Consider the following 13797-nt stretch of genomic DNA (forward strand, 5'->3'; position numbering starts at 1 on the left):
AAAATGACCAGTCCAGCGAAACTGTCTCTTTGTAAGCACTGATTCCATGCCCATGACACTGCACAGCTTAAGAACCTATGAGTTAGGAGTTTTGTCCCACCAATTCAGGTGGTCTTCCTCAAACAGCACTTAGGAAATTGATCGAGTTTCAAAATATGGCAGTGATATATTATCCTTGACGCCAAGCCATACATCAGGATATCCAGGACAACTGCCTGATAAACTGCTACCTTGATATGGAGTTTAATATCATGGTCTTTCCATAGGCATTTTGTCTATTTTCCAAAGGCAGCACTGATTTTGGCTAATCGAGTAGCTATGTCAATGTCCACATTTGTACTGGAGGACACTACACTTCTGAGGTAGCAGAACTTAAGGACTGTACCAGAGAAGTAATCACTGGAGTGCTGGACCCTTTCCAAACAGGCTAAGGCATAACTTCTGTCTTTTTGAGGCTCACCGTGAGTCCAAAGCAATGAGCAGAAGTAACAAAGCGATCAAATCGCTCCAGTGCATCCTTCACTGAATGAGCCAACAATGCACAGCCATCAGTGAAGGGAAGGTCATGGATAGTTGTAGTAACCACTTTAGAGCAAGCCTGAAGTCTCCAGAAATTGAAAATACTACCATCTGTTCAGAACTGAATAGTTATGCCGAATGGCCAGTCCTTCAAAGCAACTAACAGCATAATTGAAAAGTAGATGTTGAACAGGGGAGGAGCAAAGGCACATCCTTGCTTTGTACCATTTGATATTTCAAAAGGTACTGATGTCTCCCCAGTGTTTAGGACACAACCAAGCATGCCATCGTGAAAAGACTGAACAATGTTGATAAATTTTTCAGGATAGCCAATTTGCTCAAATATTTTCCAGAGCCCATTACTGTTGATCATGTTGAACACCTTGGTCAAGTTCATGGAAATCACATAGAGGTCCTGATGGTGCTCTCTTCATTTCTCTTGTATTTGTCTGGGTGCAAACATCATATCAACAGTGCCTTGACCAGCATGAAATCCTCACTGGCTTTCAGGAATGATGCCTTTTTTGAACACATGTAGTGAAAGCCAGTTGTAAAGGATGCAGGCCAGAATCTTACCAGCTATGGAGAGCAGAGAGATGCCCCAATGGTCATCACAACATGCATGGTCACCTTTTCCCTTGTATATGTGTACAACTAAGGCATATTTGAATGTCCATGTCCACTTACTCTGTATTAGTCAGTGGAACCCCTCAAGATCACTCCACAGAGGGCTTCCTCAATCCATCACCCTGAGGATGTGCCCCAACACTGTAGTGCAAGGTTATTATTGATAATAGCAAAGACATTATTCAAATTGATTATGACTGAAAGGAAGAATAGGTTGAAAATCTAAGGGCTGAAGGAAATTTGTTTGAAAGTGATTATGAAATGATAGATTTCATGAGTCTAAGGGAAGGAAGGAAGCAGCAGAACAAGGATAATGGCCTTCAAACTACACCCACCCCCCAGACTTTAACAAACTCAGAGAAGCTAAGGTCTACCACTAGAGGTAGAGCAAGAAGTAATGGACTTAATCGACAGCAAGAAAGATTTAGGTAAGATATTAGGAAACATACTTCTTTATGAAGGTAAGAAACTTCTGGAACAGGCTTCGAAGAGAGGTTGTGGAATCCCTGTCTTTGGAATTTTTTTATAGAACAGATTGGACAAACAAACACCTCTTTGAGACAGTCTGGGTTTACTTGGTCCTGCCCTCCATGCTATGGGCTGGACTGGAAGACCTCTCAAGGGCCCTTACAGTTCTTTCATGATATTATGGTCATGTAGAATGTATTCCTTTCTGGAGTCAAATGCCTGAATAGGCCTTCTACGCCTACTGTAATATAAATAATTAATAAGAATTAATGAACAAAGCTTTTTATCAGATATCAAATACCCCCCTGACACACACATTTTGACCCTTTTTTTACTTACTGAAAAGCAACAGCTGAATAATTTACACCAAGGATAATGCAACATATGAATAAAATATAACACAATAAAATGAGCTATTTTGAAAATAACAATTAGTTCATTTTACAATCTTATCTATTTTATCTAAGTGGAAGAGAAGAAAGCCAAATAAAAATGGATAAAGTAAAAAAGAAAAGTAGGAAAAAGAACCAAGGAAAAAGCCTAAGAGTCATAATGTATCTATAATGGCTTCTGTATTGTCTCAAATTTGTCTTCAGTGCCCTTAAGCTGTAAGATAATTTTTCACAGGGAGCTTTTACCATGAGAGATGTTACTCATTTCTTTTCCAGTGGAGAGCTGCAGACTTCTCAGCTTATAGGGCTTCCATGTGTATACATGGCTGGTATACGGAAATAAGAGTGTCTGCCAATTCTGGTTAGAGGAGTGCAGCTCCCTAGAGTAGGTGGCCTCCTAAAAAACCCTCTCAGAATGGGAAGTAGCAACCTACCAGTATTTCATGAATATCCTGGGTGGTTGAGCAGGGCTGCTTGGTACCAGAATGACTGCACAGAAATGAAAGAAAAGCAACAAGAACCCATTCAACTATCCCCACTGAAAAATGGAGGTTTCCACTGGTAATGGGGGTTTCTTGCTCTCAATTAAGTCCATTACTTCTTGGTCTACCTACAGTGGTAGACCTTACCTTCTCTGAGTTTGTTAAAGTCTGGGGGTGAGGGGAATTTGAAGGCCATTATCGTTGTTCTGCTGCTTCTTGCCTTTCCTTAGACTTATGAAATCTATCATTTCATAATCACTTTCAAACAAATTTCCTTCTGCCCTTAGATTTTCAACCTTAGCCGTAAAAGTTGCTATTGCTTGAAATGTTACTGCTGCTAACCTCTTTCCCTCTTTCCCTAGTGAGCAATAACCCACAGCCTCTCTTGCTGCCTGCACTTGCCTTCTCTTCTACAACTGGGAAAAAATCATGGATCACAGCCATATTTCCTCAGGAGATGATGGCTATGCATTGTTCATACATGGCAAAACTTAACTCAGTTATACTTCTCAGAGTGAAGGTATCATAGACAAACATGCTGTGAGAGTTATCCTGGCATGCAGGATTGTGAATCACCTTGTTAGCCCTGACTTCAGTGACAGGGAGCCTTGTGTGGTAACCAGGCATAAACTACCACCTTGCCAGTCATGCATGCACTCTCCTCAAGACCAAGCCAGATCTAACCTCCCTTTGTCCTCCAATCCCTTGGAATAATTCCCACATAATGTTCAATCCTTGACACTGGCAACTCAGAAATCCCAAATCTTCTGCCCCTGAGAGAGCAGTGTGCTCAACATTCCAGGTTAACCATAAACCTCTGTTTCTGTAAACCACACAGTTTTGTGAGGACTTATAATAAAAAAAAAGTAGTTCTATTTAAGAAAGAATAAGGATTTAACTAAGAATCAGAGACAGAGATGGGAAACAACTGGTTACAAGACAGAACAAAATCATAAAACACAAACTTGAGTCTACACTTAACAATGGTTACCTGTCCTATCTAGTAAAGCAGGCTTTTCCCCTTTAAAGTCATTCTGTCCTAGAACTAGCTGGTGTCATACGAACCAGGATCCAAATGTTTATGAAAGTCCCCCCAGTCCTAAAGGTACATCCCCAAAGAATGGCTCTAGAGGGTCTTTCCCTATACTCTTTTAGACCAACAAACAACAAACACTCCTGTTGTACCTGAGAAATTAACAAATTTATGAACTTTTGTGGGTAAAACGTAATTAATTCATCTGAGGAAATGAGTCTTACCCATGAAAGCTCATGACCTAATAAATTTGGCAGTCTCTAAGGTATCACAGGACTACTTGTTTGTGAGCGGACTAAGGTGGGTACCCCTCTGAGTCTGTTAGATTAAAGAGACCTTTTGTCTTTATTCACAGGCAGGGTGACCTCCTGCTTGCTACAACACTTCTTTTCACCTCCAAGTGGTTTTAATCATTTGTAATTGTCTTTGTTCTCCATTGACAGTTCAAGAATATGGCAGTCACAGAAAACTGAACCTTGCATTACCCTGCAGTTTGACAAGGAAGAGGAGACAATACCCTCTTCCTTTAAATGGTTCCTCGTAGAAACATATTACTCCAGTGACTAATGTTTTCTTCAAGTGCATAAATTGTATTTTCAATATTATGCCTACATGCCTCTCAGTGATTCTGAGCCTTGACAAGTTCTGAGCTTTCTGTAGGCATGCTACCTATTACTCTTTAAGGATAAATATACGATAAGACATATTTGGTGTAGTGATTTTGTTCAGGTCATGGGAGAAATTTGTTTGTAAAGAACAGAGGACCCTTTGCTAAGGAGCCTCTGTGTCACATATGCCTATTTCAGCTAGAACAGAGAAGTTAAATAATTATAATTGTGAATAGCCCTGTACATTCTCTTGATATTTCAACTTCTTTCCTCACAGTTGTGCTCACACTGCTGGAGTCCCTTTAAGCACACACCATTTAAGGATAACTTTCATGAGGATCTACCGCATGTCAGTGGGCCACTTTTCTTACATTCCTTATGAACAGTTTGTCTTTTTTTCTCATGTACAGAGTCTCTAAGGAATTCCTCAAGGAGCAAGACAGAGGAAAACTTGATTCAGAAAGTGCTGGAAATGGATGGTCTCCAAACAACAAGGAGTAGATCCTCCTCTGGTGTAAATTTTCATTGACTTCAGTGGAGCTAGGTCTATTTTCACCAATCAAAGATGAGCCTCTTGAAGACTGTAAGGATATATACTTCGTGTACAGTCTAAATAGAAGTTTAAAAGTTTATACAATTGGTGCAGTGGCTAGAAGAAAATTCCCTTTTTTGTATTTATATGCTCAATTTTAGTAACTTTTTGAAAAATCCTGTGTTTCTCTTGAGTTACACGTAGCAGAGAATGGTAAGTTTATATATTAGAATAATAGAATCCTAGGGCTGGAAGGGACCTGAGCAGGTCATCTAGTCCAGCCCCCTATTTAAAGAAGGATCAACCCTAACTAAATCATCCCAGCCAGGACTTTTTCAAGCCAGGACTTAAAAACCTCTAGGGATGGAGATTCCATCACCTCTCTAGGTAAAGCATTTGAGTGCTCCACCACCCTCCCGGTGAAATAGTTTTTCCTAATATACAACCTACACCTCTCCCTCTGTAGCTTCAGACCATTGCTCCTTCTTCTGCCTTCCACCACTACTGAGAACAGCCTCTGTCTATCCTCTTTAGAGGCTCCCTTCAGGAAGTTGAAGGCTGCCATCAAATTGCCCCTCACTGTTCTCTTCTACAAATAAATAAGCCCAAATCCCTCAGCCTCTCCATACAGATCATGTGCTCTAGCCCCCTAACCATTTTCATTGCCCTACGCTGAGCCTACTACAGTGCATCCACATCCTTTCTATAATGAGGGGGCCCAGAACTGGATGCAATACTCTAGATGTGGCCTGAACAGTGCAGAATAGAAGGGAGTAATAACTTCCCTAAATCTGCTGGAAATGCTTCACCTAATGCACCCCAATATACTATTAGCCTTCTTGGCTACAAGGGCACACTGTTGACTCATATTCAGCCTCTCATCCACTCTAATCCACAGCTCCTATTTTGCTCCGCTGCTCCCGGTCCCCAGCCTGTAATAGTGCTTGAAATTCTTTCATCCCAAATGCAGGACTTTGCACTTGCCCTTGTTGAACTTCATCAGATTTCTTCTGGCCTAATCCTCCAATTTATTTAGGTTGCTCTGGACCCTTTCCCTACCCTCCAATAAATTTACCTCTCCCCCTAGCTTAATGTCATCTGCAAATTTGCTGAATTTGAAATTCATCCCCTCATCCTGGTCATTAATACAGATGTTGAACAATATCGGCCCTAGAACCAATCCTTGGGCCACTCCACTTGAAACCAACCACCAACCAAACATTGAGCCATTGATCACCACCTGTGGGCTCGACTGTCTAGCCAGCTTTCTACTCATTTTACAGTCCATGTATCCAACCAATAATTCCTTAACTTATGGGCAAGAATATTGTAGAAGACTATATCAAAAGCTTTGCTAAAGTCAAGGTATATCATATCCATTTACTTTCCCATGCCCACAGAGCCAGTTACCTCTTCATAGAAGCTAATCAGATTGATTAGGCATAACTTGCCCTTGGTGAATCCATGTTGACTACTCTTGATCACTTTCCCCTCTTCCAAGTGCTTCAGAATGAGGATCCCTTCATGATTTTTCCAAGGACTGATGTAAGGCTGACTGGTCTATAGTTTCCTGGATCATCCTCCTTTGCTTTTTTAAAGATGGGCACTATATTTGCCTTTTTCCAATCATCCAGGACCTATCCTGATCTCCACAAGTTTTCAAGCGTAACAGCCAAAGGCCAGTTCCATTTTCAATTCCCTCAGTACCCTTGGATGCATTAAATTTTGTTCTATGGCTTTGTGTGCATCTAGCTTTTCTAAACAGCTCTTACCCTATTCTTTCCCTACCCAGGGCCGCCCACCTCCTTCCCATACTGCATTGCCTAGTGCCGTAGTCTGGGAGCTGACCTTGTCCGTGAAGACTGAAGTAAAAAAAAGTATTGAGTACTTCAGGCTTTCCTATATTATCTGTCACCAGGTTACCTCCCTCATCCAGTAATGGACCCACATCCTCCCTGATCACCCTCTTATTGTTAACATGCCTGTAGAAACCCTCCTGGTTACTCTTCACATTCTTTGCTAGCTGCAGTTCCAATTGTGCTTTAACTTTCCCAATTACTCCTCAGCATTCTCCAGCCATATATTTATACTCGTCCTGAGTCATCTGTTCAAGTTCCCACTTCTTATGCAAATCCTTTTTGAGTTTAAGCTCACCAAGGATTTCCCTAGTTAGCCTAGCTGGTTGCCTACCATATATGCTTTTCTTACTGCACGTTGGGATGGTTTATTCTTGTGCCTTCAGTAGGACTTTATTATTATTATTATTATTATTATTATTATTATTATTCTCCTGAACTCTTTTCCCCTTCCCATTAGCTTCCCAGGGGATCCTGCCTATCAGTTCTCTCAGGGAGTCCAAGTCTGCTCTTCTGAAATCAAGATTGTGTATTTTACTACTCACCTTTCTTCCTTTTGTCAGAATCCTGACCTGTACCATCTCATGGTCGCTGCAGCCCAGGTTGCCACCCACTTTTATTCCTCTTACTAGATCTTTCCTGTTTGTGAGCAGCAGGTCAAGCTGTGCAGGTCAAGCTGTGCACGGCCCCTGGCTGATTCCTTCAGCACTTGTACAAGGAAGGGATGTTTTAATTTTATCCACCAAATTGTCCAGGATAATATTTTAAATTACCTTTGTAAGATTACATTTCCCCTTGCCCTGCACCAAAGTATAGATTAGTAACAGAGAAAAACTTGAAAACAGAAGCATTCACTCCTGTAGAATTCAATCTGTTATTGTTCACTAACAACCACAAAGCAAAGTATTAAGATAAAAAAGGCAGAAATCTGTGCATCTCTTTCAAATTGCTCTACTATGAGTTTTCAGTACTGCATGACATACTGCATGAAAGACAGCAAACCTTATCTGTTTTCTATGCGCAGTACAAGGCCATTCTGCAGACTGAATATGAGAAATCAAAGTGGGTTCAGAGTTAGATCATGTGCCTCTTCTTTGTGTGCAGAGCTCTCCATACTCAAAGCAATACTGCCTTGAATACAGTATTAAAGGTTAATGCATTTTCTGGAGCACATCGGCAGATTTTTTTCTTCTGTTCCCCATATGCTTACTCAAAATTTAAAGTCGCCAGCCATAAAATAAAATTTCACATTGTATTCTTCTTTTTTTTAAATACATTTCACAAAGTAGTGAGGAATTTATTATACCACAAAGGTAGCAGGAAGCTTACCTCACTTTCACAAGCTGTTTTTCCTACTTGTTCTTTTACCAATTCACATCCACCTAAAGAACAAGCACAAGGAAAACAAGGCCACCATACCAGGGTAAAAGAAAATACAAATGCTGGAGTGGGAAAACGTACAAAGCGGTTATCACTTGGCACACAGACACCAATCTGGGGAACAGGGACACAATGTACAAGACCACTTGCTTCACTTTCAAAAATTGCCAAGCAGGAAAATCAACGATGGAAAGGAAATGGCAGTTGTGGTATTTACTGTTTATTAATTAGCCTGTCAGTCATGATGAATATTCCTTGAGGAAAATAAAACAAAAAAATCAATACATTTAATAAGTCATTATTAAAGTTAAGGTATTTTTTTTAGAGCATGGGGTTGGGAATGAGAGGAGTCTTGACTCCACACCGTCCCTCAATGCACTGGCTGGCAAAGTTGGGCTAATGTGGGAGTGCCCTAATTTTCTGCTGGTATTTACCTCCTCTGTAGCAGAGGAGAAGGCAGTGTCTGTTTTAGACTTTGCCTAACCTTGAAGCTTCCAGTGTGATTCCAAGCTCACCTGCCCATTCTTGCCCCTGCCCCACCCCGTCCCCTAAGAGGAGAGCCCTGCTCTGCCCAAGCCCACCCATTCCCCACCTCGTCCCCACCTCTTTCCTGACTATGGCTTTTCCCTTCCTGCCCCTGCTCTGCCTCCTCCTACAGAAGCGCTGCGCCACTTCAAGTGGATGCAGGGGGCAGCTCCCCTCCCCCCACCCCTGGAGTGGTGCAGCCTGAGAGTAGCATGAACTAGGAAGCTGGCACTGCTCTCATGCCATACAACTCTGGGGGAGGGGCAGGAAGTGTCACGGCACTGACAGAGAGTGTGGGGGGGGTTGGGTGTTGCGGGTGCATCTGGCCCCTGCTGCACCCCACGCACATCACCTGTTGTTCTAGCCCTCACCTAAATAGCACACTAAAATAGTAGCATAGCTGCAGCTTTGTACAAACACACCTGAACCCCATAGGCTAATACTTGGCACAACTAATACCTCCTGCCAGTCACAGCTGCCTGTGCTACTGAGACTATCCTGCTATTTTTAGCACGATAGGTTGGTGGGAACTGGCATATGTTCTCATAAGCTCGGGATCACTCCTCACTCCAAGTGTAGATACAGACTTCGGAGCACAATTCCTTCCCTGCATTTTTGCAAAGTCACAATCTAGCCTTTCAGATGTCACTATCAAGGTCTATTCTGCTTGCTCCTCAGGGAACATTTGTCCTGATAAACATTCCTTTATTCAACAAACAGAAAAACCCACAAAACCACACTAGATTCCTCACGTGAGATAATGAAGCAACCTGACCAGCTACTGTACTGGATAACCCATCCGGGAAATCAGTAAAGCTGAAGTCAATGGGAATTTTGCTGTGGACTTCAACAGAACTGGGATATCGCCCATTGTAACTGTGGCCTCCTGATGTAGATTAGTCTGCAAGCTGTTTATTAACAGAACGAGATCCTACAGAATGCAAATGAAAAAAACTGGCTTTGCCTTTAGCAGTGTGTAACATTTTGCTTTGGGATTCTTGGGGGCATGAAAAGAGCTATTTCAAACCATATGCAGTTTTATAGTTTTTCAAACATATGACAGCCCCTACCAAAAAAAGTTTGAAGATAAAACATAAAGAACAAATTTTCTTCTTCTGTATTGCTCCCTATCCTCTTTTTCTGTCCTTTGCATATCGTTTATATAGTTAGATTATTGATTTGCCACAAGCCATGTGAAACATAGGATCATAGATTACTAGAGCTGGAAGGGACCTTGAGAGGTTGTGAAGTCCAGTCCCCTGCACTTGCAGCATCTCCAAGCACCATCTAGTCTCACCTGACAGATGTTTATCTAACCAGCTCTGAACTATCTCCAATGATGCAGATCCCACAACATACCTAGGCAATTTATTCTGGCGCGTAACCATCCTGACGGTTAAACAGTTTTTCCTAGCATCCAACCTGAACCTCCCTTGCTGCAGTTTAAGCCCATTGCTTCTTGTCCTATTGTATGAAGTTAAGAATAATTTTTCCTTCCTACTTGTAATGCCCTTTTAGATAATTGAAAGCTGTTATGTCATAGAATCATAGGGTTGTAAGACAGACCTCTCCAGGTCATCAACTCCAACTTCCTGCTGAAATCTGGACCAATGCCAACTAAGCCATCCCAGCCAGGGCTTTGTGAAGCTACAACTTAAAGACCTATAGGGAAGGAGATTCTACCACCTCCCTAGGTAACCCATTCCAGAGCTTCACTACTCTCCTAGGCCGCGTCTACACGTCCCGGCTACTTCGAAGTAGCGGCGCCAACTTCGAAATAGTGCCCGTCACGGCTACACATGTTGGGCGCTATTTCGAAGTTGACATCGATGTAAGGCGGCGAGACGTCGAAGTCGCTACCCCCATCAGGAGATGGGAATAGCGCCCTACTTCGATGTTCAACATTGAAGTAGGGAAAATGTAGTCGTTGCACATCCCGCAACATCGAAATAGCGGGGTCCACCGTGGCGGCCATCAGCTGAGGGGTTGAGAGATGCTCTTCCCAGCCCCTGAGCTCAATGGTCGCCACGTTCAGCGGCCCCTTAAAGCTCCCCGCCCCCTGCCTTCCTGTGCAGGAAGCTCAGAGAGCGTGCAGGCGGCAGCCCAGCCACGCAGCCAGCCTGCACGCTCCTCTGCAGCCACAACAACCCCCCAGGGCTGTGATGGCCGCCCCCCCAGCACCCTAAGCACCCCCAGGCACCCCCCCCAAGGGGAGCCAGGGCTCCCAGGCTGGCAGCCAGGCCAGGAAGCAGCAGTGGGGCCCCTCCTGGACGAAGGCTGAGCTTCAGGACCTGCTGGGGCTCTGGAGTGAGGAGGAAGTGCTCCAGGTAATGGGGAGCAAGAGGTGGAACATGGATGTGTTTGCTCGGCTGGCCGAGGGCCTGGCTGCCCGGGGTCACCCTGCCCGCACTCAGGATCATGTACACAGTAAAGTGAAGGAGCTGCGGCAGGGTAACGCCCGGGCCCGGGATGCGGCCGGCCAATCTGGGGCCTCCCCCGTCACTTGCCCCTTTTACAGGGAGCTCAGAGACATCCTGGGCCCCTGGCACACCTCCTCCCCTCCAGCCATGCTTGATACATCAGCTGACGAGCCCCAGCAGGCCCCAGAGGCGGAGTCCGCCCTGGAGGTAAGCCCCGCACCCCGGGCCCCCCCCCCAAGGAGCCCACCCCCGGGGCACCGGAGGAGGAGGAGGGGGAGTCCTCCTCGAGTGACGGGGGGCTGCACATCGTCGTGCCGTTGAGGAGCTCCAGCCTGGCGTCCACCCACCGGGTGTCCCCCGACCATGGGAGCGGACCATCAGGTATGTACCCCCCCTGGTGCGCACCCCCGGGGTTGAGGGGTGGGGGGAACAGATATGACCAGGGCCCTCCACATGCCCAGATGACCATGGCCCCAAGGACAGCAGTGGCATGTCCCTCACAGGAGTGCATCAGCCCCTGCCCCCCCAGCACGACAGTGCCATGCCTCATCCCCGGGGCTGGGGGGAGCAGAACCTCTGGGGTCCCCCGTGGGGAGGGGATGGGACACCCATCATCATCAGCAGCAGCATCTCCTGGGGATGTGGATGGGGAACCTGCAGCAGAGGGGAGGGGGGACAAGGGCCACGGCTCGGGGCCCACACTAACAGCTGTCTCCACTCTTCTTCCCCCCCATGTTCCGCAGCTGCACCATCAGAAGGACCGGAGAGCGCCGGAAAGGTGTCAGTGGTCCTGGAGAGCCCACCAGGGCCATCACTCCAGGCCAGCCCTTCAGCGGAGGACCGACCAGCCCCATGGCGGGGACGACGGCGGACCCAGCACCACCACCGGACGGCGACGGACCCCCAGCTGCTGGCCATCCATCGTCAGCAGGTGGAGGTCATCGAGCAGTGTCTGCGGGTGGAGGAGCGGCGCCTTCAGCTGCAGAAGCGGGTGCTGGCCTGGCGCCAGGAGGCATGGGGGGCCTTTATGTGGACATTCGAGCTCATTGCGGACTACCTGGCCCCCCATGCCGTGCCAGCCACAGCTCTGCCTGCCCTGCCCGCTCCACCCGCCACTCCACCCGCTGCTCCACCCACTGCTCCACCCACCATCACACCACCACCCGCCACCAAGGGCCCTTCCGCCGAGGGGGACCTGGGGCCAGCTGACACCCGTCGGCCTTATCTCCCGGTCCACCTGGCCCCCAGCCAGCCCCGGCCAGGGCTGAGGCAGAGGCACAGATTGCGGCCGCCCACCCCCAGCGCTGGACAGTAGGGGGTGTGGGGCCCAGGACGTGGCCCCCTCCTCCCCCTTTGTATATATTCCCCTCAGTTTTATGTTTGTTTGTAAATAGTCTCTATTAGACCCTTGTTGTTATATTGTTGTTGTTATGGATGCTGATACCTGCCCCCCCATGTACATAGATCTTCCCTTCCTTGTCTTCCCCTTTTTTTCTTTCATCTTATTGGAATTATAATATATATATATATGTGTGTGTGTGTGCGTATGTGTAATATTTATTCAGCCTGTAAATAGTTAGTTAAGAGATTAATAATAAGGAGAGTTCAACAGAGATCTGGTTTTACAAACAAATGTCTGTTTTTATTTATTTTCGAGAAAGGTGGGGGGGTGTGCTCTTGAGTGCTCTGTGGTGTGGGTGTAGGGGCAGGGAGTGTTGTGGAGGATGGGGGTGGGTGCAGTGGGGGGCCTACCAGTGTTCACCCCACGGCCTCATCGAAATGGGCCCTCAGGGCCTCCCGGACCCGGGTCCCTTCGGGGTCCACCTGGCGACTGGGGGCAGTGGGTGGCTGCTCAATGGCCCTGCCAGCCCCCACAGCCCAGCCCTGAAAGAAGGCCTCCCCCTTGCTCTCGACAAGGTTGTGGAGGGCGCTGCACGTGCCCACAACCTGGGGGATGTTGGTGAGGCCCGCATCCAGGTGGGTGAGGAGACACCTCCAGCGCCCTTTGAGGCGCCCAAATGTGCACTCCACCACCTGGCATGCGTAGTTCAGGTGCAGGTTGAAGCGCTCCTGGCTGGCCGACAGGTGGCCCGTGTAAGGGAGCATGAGCCAGGGCCGGAGGGGGTATGCCGCATCTACGATGATGCAGAGGGGCATGGTGGTGTCCCCCACAGGGATCTCCCGCTGGGGGATGTAGGTCCCCGCCTCCAGCCGGCAGCACAGGCCTGAGTTCTGGAATACCCGGGCTTCGTGGGTGCTGCCAGGCCAGCCCATGTATATGTCCAGGAAGCGGCCCCGGCTGTCCACCAAGGCCTGGAGGACAACTGAGTGGTAGCCCTTCCTGTTTAAGTAGCGTCCTCCACTGTGCTCTGGGGCACGGATGGGGATGTGGGTCCCATCCAGAGCCCCAAAGCAACTGGGGAAGCCCAGGGTGGCAAACCCCACAATGGCAGCATCCGGGTCCCCAAGCCTCATGAGCCTGTGGAGGAGCAGGGCGTTGATGGCGCAGACGACCTGCAGGGGAAGCACATGGGAGAGCACCAATGAGGGGTGTGCAGGGTGTGTGTGGCCCTCCCCTGACAGGCCCCCCTCCCATCCCCTGCCAGGGCTGCCTCCCTCTCCCCCCGTGGGTCCTCTTACCTCCATGAGGACAGCCTCAACGGTGGCCTTGCCGATGCCAAACTGCTGGCCCACGGATTGGTAGCTGTCTGGAGTGGCCAGCTTCCAGACAGCGATGTCGATCCGTTTCTCCACCGTGAGGGCACGCCGCATGAAGGTGTCCTGGTGCCTCAGTGCGGGGGTGAGCCACTGGCAGAGCTCCAGAAATGTCTGCTGGCTCATGCGAAAGTTCTGGAGCCAGCGGTCATCGTCCCACTCTCTGAGCACCAGCCACTCCCACCAGTCAGTGCTGGTGGGGTAGCTCCACAGCCGGCGGCGTGTGCGGCGGGGGGAGGG

The 13797-nt window shown here is 47.5% G+C and overlaps 2 long non-coding RNA genes across 2 annotated transcripts in view; one reads left to right on the top strand and one right to left on the bottom strand.

The window, feature by feature from the left end:
- LOC142013382 (uncharacterized) overlaps positions 1–7849 on the top strand; it is a 134279-nt gene extending 126430 nt beyond the window's left edge. Inside the window, exon 3 of the long non-coding RNA XR_012645626.1 lies at positions 4540–7849. This is a non-coding gene — a long non-coding RNA (uncharacterized LOC142013382). The remainder of the gene's footprint in view (positions 1–4539) is intronic.
- Positions 1–7947, bottom strand: part of LOC142013373 (uncharacterized) — a 36053-nt gene extending 28106 nt beyond the window's left edge. Inside the window, exon 1 of the long non-coding RNA XR_012645621.1 lies at positions 7847–7947. This is a non-coding gene — a long non-coding RNA (uncharacterized LOC142013373). The remainder of the gene's footprint in view (positions 1–7846) is intronic.
- Positions 7948–13797: the final 5850 nt, after the last annotated feature.

Source organism: Carettochelys insculpta, chromosome 1 (genome assembly GCF_033958435.1).
Source record: "Carettochelys insculpta isolate YL-2023 chromosome 1, ASM3395843v1, whole genome shotgun sequence".
In the NCBI taxonomy this organism is placed as follows: Eukaryota; Metazoa; Chordata; order Testudines; family Carettochelyidae; genus Carettochelys; species Carettochelys insculpta.